This window comes from Meles meles, chromosome 9 (genome assembly GCF_922984935.1).
Source record: "Meles meles chromosome 9, mMelMel3.1 paternal haplotype, whole genome shotgun sequence".
Lineage (NCBI taxonomy): Eukaryota > Metazoa > Chordata > Mammalia > Carnivora > Mustelidae > Meles > Meles meles.
This window is the reverse complement of record NC_060074.1, coordinates 83,367,808-83,384,420: the sequence shown is the minus strand read 5'-3', so window position 1 is coordinate 83,384,420 and position 16,613 is coordinate 83,367,808. Positions and strand designations below refer to the sequence as shown.

The following is a 16,613-nucleotide window of genomic DNA, read 5'->3' as shown; positions in this document are numbered from 1 at the left end:
TGAGTTTTTCCTCATAATATTTAGAGGTCTATATTGTTCCAAGCTGATCACTGCCTTTTGGCTATATCCTCCTACTCATCCTACATTTTTCCTTTTGGGGCAATCCAAGGTGAAGACCTCTCCTCTCTCATCTTTCAGTCCTTTAACCTTTGAAGCTAAGATGTAGAACAAGACTAGGGTAATATTTTTTTCCATGTATCTTACTATTATTAGTAACAGTTGCGATGAAGAGACTCATTTTTATCAAGTCCATTTACTTTCACGTAGATCTATAACTCAGTTTGGATTCTTTTGATATCCAGGTATTTAAGCCGTTCTAGGTTTGTTTGTTTGCTTATTTGAAGAATTGGAGTAGTTTTCATCTTATTCTTATTGTTTTAAAACTAAAACTGCAAACCAAAAAAGGATATACCATACCAAAACGTATGCTAATAATGCCTCAATATTATTTTATATAGTACATATACACACACACACAAATGTCTTTATTTCAAGAGCTACTCAAAATAAAAGTTCAGTTTGAAAATACTGTTTGTATTTTTATATGGTCTCAGAGAGTCAAATGATGATTGCAAATGGCCAGATTGCAGATGCCCAGCCAAATAATTAGAGCTGCTACTGATTTTTTTTCTTTTTTTTTTAATTTGTTTATTTACGGCATAACAGTGTTCATTGTTTTGGCATCACACCCAATGCTCCATGCAGTACGTGCCCTCCCTATTACCCACCACCTGGTTCCTCAACCTCCCACCCCCCCCGCCCCTTCAAAACCCTCAGGTTGTTTTTCAGAGTCCATAGTCTCTCATGGTTCATCTTCCCTTCCAGTTTCCCTCAACTCCCTCTCCTCTCCATCTCCCCATGTCCTCCATGTTATTTGTTATGCTCCACAAATAAGTGAGACCATAGGATACTTGACTCTCTCTGCTTGACTTATTTCGCTCAGCATAATCTCTTCCAGTCCCATCCATGTTGCTACAAAAGTTGGGTATTCATCCTTTCTGATGGAGGCATAATACTCCATCGTGTATATGGACCACATCTTCCTTATCCATTCATCCGTTGAAGGGCATCTTGGTTCTTTCCACAGTTTGGCGACCATGGCCATTGCTGCAATGAACATTGGGGTACAGATGGCCCTTCTTTTCACTCCATCTGTATCTTTGGGGTAAATACCCAGCAGTGCAATTGCAGGGTCATAGGGAAGCTCTATTCTTAATTTCTTGAGGAATCTCCACACTGTTCTCCAAAGTGGCTGCACTAACTTGCATTCCCACCAACAGTATAAGAGGGTTCCCCTTTCTCCACATCCTCTCCAACACATGTTGTTTCCTGTCTTGCTAATTTTGGCCATTCTAACTGGTGTCAGGTGGTATCTCAATGTGGTTTTAATTTGAATCTCCCTGATGGCTAGTGATGATGAACATTTTTTCATGTGTCTGATACTGCTGCTGATTTTTATAAGTATGACCTTCTGAATTTTAGTAAATCCCCCAAATCATTACAAAAGGAATTCAGTGGTAAATGAAACAATTTGGTTTTTCATTCATAGTATATTTAAAGGCCTTTAATTTCTGAAGTCCAGAAAATCTTTCTAAGCATACTTAAAAAAGCAATACCCCAAACAAAGGCGAGGCTTTTTGTGGCTAAAATATGCACAGTTGGTAGAGACAAGACTGTAAGGCCACCTGTGGGACCAGCCTGCTTACTTTGACAGCACAGCAGGGACAAGCGCAGGAAGAGATTCAAGGCAAGAACAAGAGTTTTCCCAATTCCAGGCTGTTAATTTATATGAGTGGTCTGTGAATCTTATTTGTCCACATTATTTACTGGTTATTTTAACTAACAAACAAAGAAGAGTGTAGAATTGTAGAATTTGATTAAGAAAAATAAAAGTATACATTCTTTGTCCAAGGTATATTTAAGGATATAGTAAGTTAAGCCATTTGAAATTGACATTTCTGCTAGTTAAAAATGATTGACTATGGGCAATTTCATTTGGTTCAACCTAATAAAGCCTATCAGTGCACTGTGACATACCATAACAAACAGGCTACCATGAGTTTGCTCATTTTGAATAGATCTGAATGCATTTTTCTCCATTTTTTTTCTTTTTTTTTTTCCCTTTTTATTTATTTATTTATTTATTTATTTTTCAGCGTAACAGTATTCATTCTTTTTGCACAACACCCAGTGCTCCATGCAAAACGTGCCCTCCCCATCACCCACCACCTGTTCCCCCAACCTCCCACCCCTGACCCTTCAAAACCCTCAGGTTGTTTATATCAGCAATTAATTTTGCTATGCAGTTAGAATTTTTTTTTTAAGATTTATTTTATTTAATTATTTGACAGACAGAGATCACAAGTAGGCAGAGAGGCAGGCAGAGAGAGAGGAAGGGAAGCAGGCTCCCTGCTGTGCAGAGAATCCGATGCGGGGCCCATCCCAGGACCCTGGGATCATGACCTGAGCCGAAGGCAGAGGCTTTAACCCACTGAGCCACCCAGGCGCCCCTTCAGCAATTAATTTTAACAAAATATTTACTTTTTCAAATAAATGTAATCTTATTAGGTGCCAGAAACACTTATTATGGACATTTTAAAAACAGGTTATCAAATTCAAAAGAGACCTTTTAATTGTAAAGAAGTGGCAATAGGGTACAAATATACTGGTGAACTGACCAAGCCTATAATTTTTTAATGCCCTCTTTGTGGAGATTCTAGACTTCAGGGCTTTTCCAGAACCATCACAGAATTAGATAATATATACTTATACCAAATAGCTTTCCCTAATTCCTAAAAACTTAGAGTCTCAGGAAAGATGGAGGTCACTATAAATAATTTTTAAAATAATAACAATAGTAATTATAGCAGATAATACTTAAACAGCATTTACTGTGCCAGGCACTATTTTAAATGCTTTACATATATTAAGTCATTTAAACCTCACAGCAGTCGAGTGAAGTAGCTAATAGTAAGTGTCATAAGTGTCATTATCCCCATTACACAAATGAGGAAGTAGAGATACAGAACAATTAAACAATTTGTATTAAGTCACACAGCAAGTAAGTGCCTAAGCCGAAATTTAAACTCAAGCATTCTGGTGCCAGAGTTACTACTTACCCAATAATAACCTGCCTCTCAATATGAAAAAGGTCCAGTATCACTGAATCAATTTTAACACCAGCACTAGTTGCAATACTGGCTGAAATACTAAGTTCTTTAATGGAGGTTGTCATGCTTCTTTCCATTCCAGTAGCTGCCCTTCCAGACTGTTGCAGTAGTTCTCTAGCTAGGATACAGATTTCTAATCTTCTCCCCATTCTGGGCCAGCCAGCATCCCACTGCTAGATTAATATAAATAAATCATCACTTTAATCATGTCACTGCCTTGCTCAAATCCCTTTCATGACTCCATATTTCCACTGCCAGGAAAGGATGTAAAGAGGTGTGCACCAGGATCTGGTAGCATAACCTGAAAGCTCTTTACCACAAGCTCAACATTTCTTTGAAGTTTTCTGTTTTATCTTAAAAATTCACCCAAATTTTATATCATATACATCTGTTGGTTTTAATATAAAAATAATGCTTAAAATTAGATATCATATAATAACTTACTTCTAAATTTTCAAAAAAAAATTAATGAGTCAGAGAGATGCTTCATGTGTACCATGGTCTTTCTAGTGTCACATGAATTACATGTACTCCTGTTTGAAGAGCCTGAGTGTATAGGATAGATTTGGGGTGTCTTTGCTACATATTTAAGACCCAATTATCTGGTCCCATCCCAACCTTCCCATCTTATAACTTGCTATTTCCCTACATTAATCCTCTGATAAACCCACCCACCTAATCATCCAGTTATTTACCACATACCCACTACGTACAAGGCACTGTTCCTGAAGATGGCTTGTACTGTATACCACCTATATAAAAGAAAGGCTTTTGTCCTTTCTCCCTGCTTGGAATACCTTCTCACCCTATTTCTATTTAAGTGCTAATCCTTCAAGACCTAATTCAAATAGCTTTTCCTGACTATCCCATACAGGATTCTGAATTCCTGTAACACTTACTTAGTGCTTATTATATAATATGTTATGTTTTTTATATTTGTATGACTAGGTCTTACACACAACAGGCAGAAAAGTGAGAAAAGGACACAGGCACAGGAATATGAAATAGCACAGGGTATTCCAGTAAATGGGAGGTTGTTTCAAATAACCCGAAGGTAGACTATACACTGGTAATGTAAAAAGAGTAGGGACCAGATCATGAAGGGATATATAACATGTGCTAAAAAATGGACATCTCACCCATCCCAGCTCCCACTGTAATTAATGGACAACCAGCAAAGAATTCAAACAGGTGGTAATTTATTATACTGGTCATAATAAACTTTGATGTAAATTCTGTAGTTTTTAATATTCTTCATTTTCTTAGGTCTTACTTTTATTTCAATGTAAAATTATGATCATATCTTTATGAAGTCTTTTTTTAACTTAACCCACTCTATATTTTTCCTGTATTCAATGGATACACACATAGAGAGACAGGAATTTTGCTCATTGCTTTAAAAAAGGGACTCTTGGGGCGCCTGGGTGGCTCAGTGGGTTAAAGCCTCTGCCTTCAGCTCAGGTCATGATCCCAGGGTCCTGGGATCAAGCCCCGTGTCGGACTCTCTGCTCAGCAGGGAGTCTGCTTCCCCTCTCTCTCTCTGCCTGCTTCTCTGCCTACTTGTGATCTCCATCTATCAAATAAATAAATAAAATCTTTAAAAAAAAAAGAATCTCTCACACACACACGAATGGCCCAACACTTCACATTTTTCACTCTACACTGCTTTGTAGAATTAGCTCTAATTTTTTAAATTACTGTGATGTATTGTATAGTATGGATGTACCAAAATTTATTCAACTATTCCTTTGTTTCCGTTTTTTTTTTTTTTAGGTATTATATCTGAGTCAAACCTTATATTTATTTCACTAAGTTTCACTGTAATCTTGATCAGTCTATCATGAACTGTTAAATATTTTGGGTAGGTTTGGGTATATAAGACAAGAGTAAATTTATGTTGGTAATCTGTCTTATTTATTATGACCCTATCTCGTATTCTCTGTTGCTATCAAATTAATGGATATTTAGGAGTTGTTCCCAATAGTAATATAGCATCAAAAGGCTTGAAACAGACCCATCTGATGACTCAAATTTTGAGTTCAAGTATTGTGATATCATACATATTAAACATAAGGAAATTACCATAATGTCTTTCAAAGTAAGATGTTAATAGGAATTTCAAAAAGATTCCATGGTCAGATTACTTGGGAAACTACACTAGATTGAACTGGGCTCTGCAAGCATGCATTACGTTTTTCTGACTATATCATCCCATGAAATAACATTTGGTAAACAGTGTCATACATTATTCTAAAACAGTTTAGACAGCTGAATTGTGTTCAGTCATGTGGTAGATTCCCAAAAGCCACTTTCATGGCACCTGTATTGGCCCCAAAGTTGTACAGGTATAGGAAAACAAACCCACTCTTGATTGCTACTGACTTGTCTCAGTGTTTCTCCCACTATTCCTCTTCATACCTCTATTACATCTATTATTCAACTACAAAGGCTTAGAATTCCACTGATACTAGATTATGAAAAGTTTTAAAGCATCTGCAGTACTTTCTTTACTTTCATGCTTCTGCAAACCTTTCCTCTTCCATCTATCTATAATCCTCTTTTTCTGACATTACTCTGTATTGAGATCTTTAAATGCTACTTTCTTTTGAAGGTTTCCCCAAGCTCTCCAGTGAAAATTGAACCATTCCTTGTTTGGTTTTCTTATACCATTTTGCATTTCTTTCACTGATAATACATTTAACTTCCTGCCTTATGATTCATACGGTTGTTGTGCATGTTTGTTGTATTAAACATCATGCTGTGACTTCTAGTCCTTACTGTGACAGAGCTCATAGGCTAGCTGATGGGGCAAATATATAAATAAATTTATACAATTTAATGTGAAAAGTATTTATAAAGGTACACAATGGTAGTGGGAATAAGGTAAACATGAGAAAACATTTGCATTTGTAAATTAACTTACACAACTAAGATTTTAACTTCATTTATAATAGTCTACTCTAGAATTAAGTGAAGTAGATGTTGTAGTGGTTATTGCACATAATTTCCTCTTCTAGTACCTTATAGGTGCCTTGTTATTTATTTATTTCCTATTACACTTGGCACTAATACAGATACATAGGATACACTCAATTAATGTTTGTTAAATTGAATTAATTTCCTGGAGTTGCTCATTAAACAAAAAAACTTTATTGCACAGTCTACTATTATTTATTATGCCTGCATAATCAGACTATTTTATTCCTAACTTAAGATATAATTGTAGGGAAGGTGACAAACACAAAATTTTTAAATCTAGATTATTATTTGACTCTTTCTCCACAGAACTTTTGAAACCATAGACTTATTCCATGGGCAGTACCTTTGCACAAAATATTTATGGAATTGCTTTAGTTCTGTGACCACTATTTTGAATATACACACTAGTTTCATCTGAATTCTGAAATCAACTAAATGTCATCTCCAGGTGTGTTTAGTGGGTCGAAAGTTACGTATGCCTTTTGGGTCAAAAACAGATCTTGTGTGGTACAAAAGCTAATTGTAAAGGCATTTACAAAACAGAAATTTCAAAAATACTTCAAACAATTCTAGAATTTCTGGGATCGCCTTATAACTTCCCAAAATAGACATTTGAAAGACAAAACTGATTTAAAGCATATTTATTAAAATACCAGACTCTTCATAGGCTCAATTTGTAACTCTGGTTTAGTAAGAAGAGTTGTTGGTTTAACTTAACTGGAATTTAAGCATTTTATTATTTTCTGACTAGTAATCAGTCTAATAATATTTTGAATTGGTATGAAACTTTTACCAGTAGCACTGATATTATGCCTTATTTTTTTTTAAGATTTTATTTATTTATTTGACAGAGAGAGATCACAAGTAGGCAGAGAGGCAGGCAGAGTGGGGGTGGGGAGAGAAGCAGGCTCCCTGCTGAGCGGAGAGCCCGATGCAGGGCTCGATCCCAGGACCCTGAGATCATGACCTGAGCCGAAAGCAGAGGCTTAACTCACTGAGCCACCCAGGCGCCCCATTATGACTTATTTTTAACTAGAGAATATCATTCTTATCATTTTAATTCTGTAAAAATTGTGGTTATAGCTCAGCTTTTTTCATTTTTATTAGATATTTTTCTTCATAAGAATATGTATACATTCATGCTCATGATTTTCTCATAATTATATTCATTGTTGTCATCAGGTGATGATAATGGAGGGTGAGACCAAAAGTCACCCTCATTACTTGATTAGCTATCCTTTACCTAAAGGAACCTAATCTGGAAATAAGACCAAGGACATATCAGATGGAGCAGATATTTTTAAATGGCATTTATTTCAACAGCACTTACTCAGTTTCTGAGAAATGAAACAGGAATTGAGCTAAAGTTTACGTTTGCGTTAGCCAGAAAGAAAGGAATTGCCAGTCAAATTAATCCTATAGACATGAAGAGATAGATCTATTTAAGAACACAAGTGCCTTTTTAAAACCTTTGAGCTCATTTGAAATATCCATTTACTTCCAATTTTTACTCTGACTTCAAAGTATCTTATTTTATAGGTTTATAAAATCGGCTTTTATAGGAAGTAGGTACCATTTTTCAGTTTCCTTTTAGTGTTTTTTAATAAATAATAAAACAATTAAAAGTACTCCAGACTTGACTAATTATCTGATAAAATTCAGTTTTAAGAAACTACTACAGGATACATATTTTCAGGTTTGTGGAGCATACACCCATAAATATCAAGGGGTAAAATAGAGATTTGGGGGTTACTGGCCTAACCTTTTAAGTTTGATGAATAAGGAAGCCATCTGAGCTGCTGTCACATGCATGACCTGGGATGATTTGAACAACTGCATATTCTTATGTTTTTATACACAATATATATTCACAAATAATATCCAACACATCCAGACCTTAAATAGGGTACTTTGGTTTTTGTGAAAATCTTTTGCATGTCAATTGTAAGACATAGTTTGCTTTGTGAAGAAGTTGGGCTTAAGTTATTATTATTAAGTTAACATTTGCATACAGCTTTGTGTTTACCAAATTTTTAAATTTATTTATCATCTCTGTTGATCCTAGAAATAGTGGATATTATGATACTTATAAGGTAGGTAGGAGTTAAGACTCATTTGGTTGCAATGAAGAACATTCTCCCTCTCTGCGTACCCCCTCCCACCACGCACACACACACACACACACACACACAGGCTTAAACTACAACAGGATATTTTGGCTCATAGCCTGCAGTGGTCTTTCAGCTAGGCTAATTTGGAGCTGAATTGGCTCAATTGTCAGCTCCATGTTTGGTGACACAGAGTTTTAACTGTTACTGGTTCTCATTTGGTTAAGTGCTCATCCTTGAACATGTAACTGTGGACAGGGGATAGGGTAATATGCTGACGTGCTTCTCCACTTAAACCCTCCTCCAGAGCTGGGAAATGGGTGAGTTTTCCAAAGAAAAATCAGGATACAGTTACTAGAAGTAGAAGGAAAGCATGGAAGCATGGTAGGGAGGCAAACATCAAATGTCCTTTTCAGCAGGTATTTTCATGTCTACTTTACAGGTGAGAAAAGCAATACTCAGAAAGTATTTTCTGAAAGACCTACCAAATTTAGGTCTTGTGGTTACAAATCCTGCTCCTGGCTGCTATAAAACAAAGGGAAAGCAGTTTGGATAAGAAAAGATGTGGTTCCAGGTATCACACTTACTTCTAGTCTTTGTTTCAAAGTAGACCAGACTTGATCAATTTTAGGGTAATAATTGAGTCTGATCTCTGTGGGGTAGGTGAACAAGACGTACATGAAACATAAATTGTTCCAAAGTTCATGGAAGGGAATGGAAGGAAGTACAGTGGATATAATCCTTACAACCGAGAGTTAGGAATTTGGAATTAAAATTAAAGTAGCAAATATTTATTAACTGTTCATTATGTCTCCGGCACTGTGCTAAGCACTGTTCCTGTGTCAATTAACACACAACATTATTGTGAAGTAAGGATTTTTACACTTAAGAAATCTTAAGCAAAAAGCAGTTTAATACTTTGTCCAAGATTATATAACTAAAAAAGAGGTAGAACCTAGAAAGTCTAGGACCCTGTACAGTGCCCATTTTTGTTTTTCATTGTTACCAACTAAAGTAGTAATGTTTAGATGCCGGCCATGGGCTGACTGCCAAAGCAGTTGTTTGTCTGCCTCAACATTTTTTTTTTCCAGAGACTTATCCTGTAAGGCTATATAATAAAACATTTCATCTACAGTGACATTTAAGAATTTGTAAATGCCTGCTAAGTTTCCACAGATTATTGTTAATGGAAATCTTATCCTGTTTTTTGGTTGGTTTTGTATATATCAAAGTTACACATGGACCTGGTTTAAAAAATCAAGCTGTCCTATGAGACTTAAAAAAAAAAAAAAGCAGCAGTCCCCTGCTCTGCAAGCCTTCCATCATTTTTCTAATTCCCAGAAGCTATCATTTTCAGTTCATTTTTAGCTGTTCCTTTTTATATTTATGAAAAAGAATATCTCTAAATAATATGATTATTTCTACTTCTTGATTTTTTTTCAGCTTTGCATGTAATCTATTAATTTCTCACTATGAAGCTGTTGAATTAAATCTGAATACATCATCTTCTCAATATAGTTATATCATGATTTTGATGTTTAACTTTTAATTAAGCACATTTTATAACTTAAAGTTATTATAAAAATAACTTATTAATAAAATTATGAAATTGTTTTTTATAAATTAATTTATGACTGAGCCACGTCATTTTTCTAATTCTTTGTTTTCCCTAAAATTAATAATTATCTTGTTTTTCATTTGCTTGGTTCAATGTACTTGTTTCTGATTCAGTTGCAACCTCTGTCTCATACAGCACAGATTACTGTTCATTCTCACCTTGGGGCTTCTTTTGTTCCTGTTTTGAGTTGAAACTCTTGTTTTTAATGTCTTTTCCGTCTTCATTTCCTCTCATTTAGATGAGCACATCTACCAATAGCTTTGATCTTGTCTCTCTGAAAATATCTTTCAGCTTTACTGATATCAGATTGATATTATGGCTAAATACAGAACTCTGGTTTGAAATTTATTTTTTTTCAAAGTTTTTATGGTCTGTCTCCATTGTCTTTTAGTTTCCAGTGTTGAAAATCTGAAAGACATTCTACTTTCTGTCTTACATATTTTTCCTTTCTGGAAGCTTTTACAATTTTGTTTGTCACAAAGTTCTGAAATTTTGTTATATGCCCTGTAGGGGATCTATTTTCATTAATTTGGCTAAGCTCCCAGTGAGCCCTTTTAATCTAGAAATTCTTATTCTTTAATTCAGAAAATTTTTCATGAGTTATTTCTTAGATAATTTTTTTCTGTTTTCTTTTCTGTTATTTGGATGTTGAACTTTCTAGATTGGTCTTCTAATTTTCTTATCCTTTCTCTCCTATATTCTTTCCTTTCTTTCTTTCTTTCTTTCTTTCTTTTAAGTAATCTGTTTTATCTCTTTGAAGATAATTTTTTGAAGGGCTTAAGCATCTGCCTTCAGCTTAGGTCATGATCTCCAGGTCCTGGGATCAAGCCCCATGTCAGGGTCCCATGTTATCAGGGAGCCTGCTTCTCCCCTCGCTTGTGCTATCTCTCTCTCTCTCTCAAATGAATAAATAAAATCTTTTTTTTTAAAGGGTTTTTTTTTTAATTCTCTTTTCCTGAACAGTTCTATTTTCTGTTTGCTTATTTTGTTTGTTCATTTGTTTGTTTCAGGTTCCATCTTTCCTTTTAGGGGCTTTCCCCAGATGTCTAGTGGTCATTGGCTGTCAGTTCAGATTTCAGTGAGAAAGGGGGAATGCTAGGATAACACGTAACTGGAGCTTAATGCCTGTGAATTCTCTAGACCTGAACATGCTGTTTTGTTCAGGAGCCTCCAGTATCATTTCATTGAACACCTGTTTTGTTTTGTTTTTTTAAAGATTTTATTTATTTATTTCACAGAGAGAGAGAGATCACAAGTAGGCAGAGAGGCAGGCAGAGAGAGAGGAGGGGAAGCAGGCTCCCTGCTGAGCAGAGAGCCCCATGCGGGACTCAATCCCAGGACCCTGTGATCATGACCTGAGCTGAAGGCAGAGGCTTACCCAGTGAGCCACCCAGGTGCCCCTGTTTTGGTTTTATTCCAGTTATATTTAACAAAGAAGAATCTTCCACTCTCCTGCCTAGAAGTTTATGCTGGGCTACTAGCATTCTGCAAACCCAGTAGTAGAGGACTTGGGAGTCTTAATATTTGTCATATAAAACTTTATTCAATTCTATTTTCAGTAGAATAATCTTCCCTCCAGAATTCTTCAAAATTTGCTAGTTTGGGAATCTTCTGTTTTACACATTCCAAAGAATAAACATTTAGTCTTCTGCCAAGGTAAGAGAGAGAGGAGGACTTGTCTAGTTGTGAATAGTAGAAAGCGAATGCAAGAGATTAATTCTTAAATTAAATTTAAATTCTTAAATTAATTCTTAAAGGTCTTAAATTGGTTTCTAACCAGGCTTACTGTTATTTAACCTGCTTCCAGAAATTTAGGTGCCACCAATTCCCAAGTATTTTAGAAACTACTGCAAATAAAATTGCTTCCCAGCTTTACCTACTGCTGGCTTAGGATTCAGCTTGTTTGAATCTGCTGTCAGTTAGCTATCATACTTCTGTCTTCTAGCTTCCAAATTTTGGTTACCATCATTAATTCATTCACTGCTCACTCTCTTTTTCTTCCTTCGTTTATGCTTTTTAACAAAAATTTTAATACTGTATTTTAGTATGGTTTTGAAAATTAATGGAGTTAAATGTGTATGTCCAATCTACGTTTTTAATCAGAAATCATTATTGATTGTGGATTTTATTATCCACTGAGTAATTTCTTTTTAATGGTTGTTAGATTTGAGGTAAGTACCTTTTTTTAAAAAGACAACTTCTATTTAGAGGAAATGGGAAGTAATTATAACTAATTCCTATGCTCAGTCTCAGGGTATGATTTAAGAAGATTGCTATTTATGTTTATATTTTATATTTGAATGCTTTTATTATGACAGAGACCTGCTTCCTTCATGGTATGTGGGGATGTTTGTTACTTCATCAGCCTGAAAATAACAACAAGGAGCCTTACTTTATAGAGCTCAGTCTTGTATGGTAAGGACATACAACATGGTCAAACTTTTCAAATCAAAAACTGGGCAACATAAAACTATGTTTTATGTTTTTTTTTTGTTTTTTTTTTTAAAGATTTTATTTATTTGACAGAGAAAGATCACAAGCAGGCAGAGAGGCAGGCAGAGAGAGAGGAGGAAGCAGGCTCCCTGCCGAGCAGAGAGCCCGATGAGGGACTCGATCCCAGGACCCTGAGATCATGACCTGAGCCGAAGGCAGTGGCTTAACCCACTGAGCCACCCAGGCGCCCCTGTTTTATGTTTTTTATGTTTTGTGTTTTCTCTGTGCTTTAGAGAAAATAGTAGGTCCACCAACCATGGGCCAAACAATGTGTTGTACTTGATACATACCTGTATGAAATAATTTTTTATTATCACACATTTTTTTGAAAATACATATTGTTTATTAGATAGGTTTATATTGAGAAGGGATATATTTTTTAATTGAAGTATAATTAACATATAATGTTATTTTAGTTTCAGGTATATAATGTATTGATTTGGCAATTCTATACATTACTGAGCACTCATCATACAATGTTAATACAATATTATTGACTATATTTTCTATGCTGTCATTCTGTTTTATACCTAAAAATCCAAGACTCGGAGAAGTTAAGCTATTTCCTCAAATTTATACAGCCAGTGGGCCACAAAGTAGGATTCATTAACTCTAAAGCTAATACTCTTTGGAAGTGAATATGTATACAAAATCTGGCATTATGGGATGGTATTAAAGGTCCCTAGAACTTGGGAAGACGTTAAAGGAAAGCTACTGTCACAAATCATAACCAGAAAATCACACCCTTTATTATTTGTACATTTTGTACAACCATTTCATTGAATTTTTGTAATAGGCCTATAAGCTGGCTATGTAGATTTAAATGTTATAGTTGCTTATCTCAAGTGTGTAAAATATAGTTTGCCTATATCTAGGCAAAAAAAAGTTTGTGACTTTTCTCACAAACTCCTTTTCCTGGTACCACTCACCTCCACCATTTCCCCAGATAAAGAAAAAATTAATCTTACCAACTGGTAGTTGCTTGGTTATTTCTAAAGTAAAATTGAATCAATTTAGGCTTTAAACCAAGATTCTTCCCCTTAGCTTAAAAGGATTCTCTGTTCCTTCTACTTTTCTCCAGGTTCCTGGGAGACTTATATACCTGGCATCAGTGGATGGGTGTGGGTTTCTGTACTCTTCTCTCTGCTTCCTTGTCACCATTGAGTTATTTCTTGACCCTTGACATTTTGGCCAATGTGCCAGCATCCACAAAAGCATAATTCCTTGTTTGGTCTCTGGACTTCATAAACTGGATCTATTGCCATGATTCTTGCCATGGTCTCTAGTTGTAAGGGCCATGCCCTCTCCTTTATATCTGCCAGCTCAGTCTTAGCCACTTTTGCACCCCTCTCATGGCAGACGCTTCAGCAACTTTTCAGGGGCTGTCACAATACACTGGCATGCTTAGAATCCAAAGATGTCTTCAGACGAATCTTCCCAGATACATTCCTTAGTTATTGTCTTCAATACTCTATACTCAGACACCTCAATGCTCTTTTCTTCCTAGTGGCCATTATCTTATTTCCTTTGCATGAGAAAACATCTTTATGTCACCTTGTATTCTTGTCTATAGTTTTTACAATATAGTTTTATAATAATAATATAAAATAAGGCAATGGTACTGGAATGACCCATTGACAAAACGTGCTATGAAGAAATCAAGGTGTAGAACAGTGTGTATAACCATTTCTGTACACGCAAGTGTAGATATGGCAGTGCATTAAACATTTCTGGAAGAATACAGGAAATCTGTTAGCAGAAGTTACCTCTAAGGAGGGAAAACAGTCTTGTGTGGGGGACAAGACTGGAAGAGAAATTTTCACTGCCCCTTCGTGTCTTTCAAATTCTACATCATGAAAATAGCCTATTAAAAAAGAAGTAAAAGATAATTATAAAACACTTATAATTTGGCTTATCAACCTGCAAGCTTCGGATTATCTGATTCTCAGCCACAGACAGAAAGTAGCTCTTTTGGCAAAGCTGTCTTTTTTTCCCCTTCTCTGCTTCCAGATGGGTCATTCCTTCTTGTAGGAATTTACTGAAGGCTGGATGAAGCACTAGCAACCTGCTCCAATGTTCTTAATTTTTCCCTTCTTTTAGGAGGGAAAATACTTCAGTAGGAAGAGGGCCTGAGTCTCAAATATAACAGATATGGTTTAGCTATTTTGCTAAAGTGCTTGACAAAGACTTAGTTAAAAAGATCCTCAGCGCCCTTAACCTGATCTTTTTGGCTAAGCCATGTACATATTTTAGGATTTGTTACTCCCAGGAACTTTTGTTATCTTCAGGCCTATCACAATGAATAGATATTTAATAAATTGTGATGAATATAAATGCATTAGTGAATAATTTTATTTCTAGGTACAAACCACCTAAGTTAATTTTAAATTTATTCACTGATAGAGATTTCTGGAGTCTGCATTTTAGGTTTCCCAATTGTCCAGTAATTATTGCTGTCTTTTTTTCCTCTAATCCAAGATCTAATTGTGGATTATTCATTGTATTCCATTATCATATCCATTTAATATCCTTTAATATAGAAAAATTGCTAACCTCTTTGTATCATGTCATTGATATTTTTTTTTAAGTCTGGGACAATGTTTGCAAGGTGGCCCTTATTTTAGATTTTCCTGAAATTTTTTTTATTATTAGATTCAAATGAAATACTCTTGGAAAGAATACTTCATTGGTGATGCTGTGCCTTCTCAAGGTGTCGTATCAAGAGTAAGAGGAAATTGGTAACATGCTAGAAAAACATATCATACTACTATGGCTTAAGGTCTGATACGAGTTTTCAATTCTCCTTGCTTTAATTTTATACTAATCAAGTAATGTCTAAGTGGTTCAGTACCTAAATAGACCAGATATTAGTACATAGTATTTTATCCAATGAATATAATTTTGGAAACACACACAAAAAATACTCCCTTTTAAATTGCTCAGCTTTTTTATAAGTTTGTATCAGTTTAGGAAGCTGATAAAATTAAGTTTCTGGTATGCAGAGCTGAGGGCCAAGTAGTAATAATAATAATACCTCACAGGATCGAGGTGAGAATTACTTTCAGATGGTAACAGAAGTAAAATATCACTAATAGTAATGTGCTCTGTGAAGGATCTTTTTTTTTTTTTTTTAAAGATTTTTATTTTATTTATTTGACAGAGAGAGAGAGAGACAGATCACAGGTAGGCAGGGAGGCAGACAGAGAGAGGAGGAAGCAGGCTCTCCGAGGAGCAGAGAGCCAGACGTGGGGCTCGATCCCAGGACCCTGGGATCATGACCTGAGCTGAAGGCAGAGGCTTTAACGCACTGAGCCACCCAGGCGCCCCAAGGATCTTTATTAATATAATCAATCCCACTTTTTATTTTTAAAAATCACATATATAGCAACAGTATCTGGCACTATTCTGAGTACTTTATGAATATAATCTTTATAGTTGGTAATATCATTATCCCCATTTACAGATGAGGAGACTGAGGCACAGAGAAATTAAATAACTTTTCCAAGGTCATACAGAAAGTAAGTGGTAATATTTCCAATTGTTTGCCTGTGATATCCCACTTGAAAACAGGCAGCCTGTATAGCTCCAAGCTATACTTGAGGATGATATTCCTTCAGCTGCTCCTTTAAATAAATGTGTGTGTTTATGTTATTTCTGTTACAGAGAGAAGAGGTACTCCCTTATAGGGACTTATAAAGGCATAGAGCATCTAGAGATTTACTGCCTCCATTACGCTGCTGGCTCTCATAGCACTTGTTATGTTTTTATCAGTTTCTCTCCAGAAGGTAGGAATTGTGTTTTCTCTCTATGAATTCTTTATAATTATAGTTTTCTTGACTCTGAACTTAATTTTTATTAAACATGAAAAGCATCTGATACCTATAGAATAAGATGCCAGATGTCCCCAGTTTAGACATATAAACACATAGCCTTTAAAAAATGTTTCTGTTATAAAATTAATAGATGTTCATTAGGAAAAAAAAGACAATACTTAAAAGTATAGTGATTCCACCAGCCTGTGATAATTACTCTTTATATTTTGTTGTATGTCTTTCTGAATTTATTGATATATTTGTATATAATCCATAATACATAATCATAATAAATATAATTATTATGATTAGAATTAGGAACAATAGATTATAAATGGTCTTTGTCTAGATTGCTTCTTTTACATAACAGTTTATTGCTGTTTTTCATGTCTGTAAATATCATCTGCATTTCCCTTATTAGTGGTTATATAAT

At 35.2% G+C, this 16,613-nt stretch overlaps 1 protein-coding gene across 7 annotated transcripts in view; it reads left to right on the top strand.

Moving 5' to 3' along the window:
* MBD5 (methyl-CpG binding domain protein 5) overlaps positions 1-16,613 on the top strand; it is a 486,733-nt gene that overhangs the window by 317,040 nt on the left and 153,080 nt on the right. For 2 of the 7 annotated variants that reach the window (XM_046019816.1, XM_046019813.1), the window contains exons 2-3: positions 12,194-12,290; positions 16,032-16,153. The exons of 4 other annotated variants lie outside the window; for them this stretch is intronic. The gene's annotated coding sequence lies outside the window, so the exon portion shown is untranslated. The remainder of the gene's footprint in view (positions 1-12,193; positions 12,291-16,031; positions 16,154-16,613) is intronic. One more of the 7 variants, XM_046019815.1, reaches the window with a different exon arrangement.